Genomic DNA, 1090 nt, shown 5'->3' with positions numbered 1-1090 from the left:
GGAGGTGGCAGACAAGGATCAGGAGTTCGAGACCATCCTCGGCTACATTTGAAGCTAGGCTGGGCTATATGACTCCAAAAACTCGAACACACTAAGGAGAGGACACATCCGACCAAGCACTTGCCTCACAAGCTTAATGACCTGAGTTAGGACTCCTAGAACCCATGGAAACCTCAGCAGTGGAGATGTAGTAAACACCAAGGGAAGGTAATGTAATGTGACATCATCAGCATCTATGTGCATATCTGTGACTCTGCTATGACCCTGTCACACAGCCCATGCAATCTAAATGCACGTTACCGCATAAGGGAGACAAAGGGACTACCCCGTAAAGGAAACCAACAGAAGCCATGTAAGACTGCAGCCACACTGCACCTAGGGCCCAGCTTTTGTATGTGAACCCTCAGAGCCAGTACTGGCGGGAATAACAATGCCTCCTGGCAGAAAGCCCCAGTGTCCCGTCTGTTTATCTCAGAATCCCGAAACGGTAAGTTGGGGGATGGAAGGCAGATCTAGGGTTCACTGGCCAGCTGGCAATGACAAAGTTCTAGGCCACTAAGAGATCCTGTCTCAAGCAAAAACGATGGAAGGCACCTGAAAAATGACTCCAGAAGTTGTCGTCTGACCTCCACATGGACACACACATATGTGCTCACCACCATGAACATGCAGACACACACACACACACACACACCACACATTCACAGAACTCCTCCTCCCCCTCGAACAAACTCCACATCTAGCCTGGGCTAGCATTCATGATTTGTTTTTTTTTTGTTTCTTGAGTTTGTTTGTTTGTTTAAAGAATTATTTATATATAGAAGTACACTGTAGCTGTCTTCAGACACATCAGTAGAGGGCATGGGATCCCATTACAGATGATTGTGTGCATTGAACTCAGGACCTCTGGAAGAGCAGTCTTAACCGCTGAGCCATCTCTCCAGTCCCATTTATGATCCTCTTGCCTCAGCTTCCTGGGTGCTGGGATGACATGCGTGTGCCACCATATACAACCCCAAAGGATTATAAAGAAAACCTATAAGGGTGATTGCTCCCAGGGTCTGACAGATTTCCTTTGAGAGGAGATATT

This window comes from Rattus norvegicus, chromosome 4 (genome assembly GCF_021556685.1).
Source record: "Rattus norvegicus strain SHRSP/BbbUtx chromosome 4, alternate assembly SHRSP_T2T, whole genome shotgun sequence".
Taxonomy (NCBI): Eukaryota; Metazoa; Chordata; class Mammalia; order Rodentia; family Muridae; genus Rattus; species Rattus norvegicus.
Note: the sequence above shows the minus strand (reverse complement) of the source record.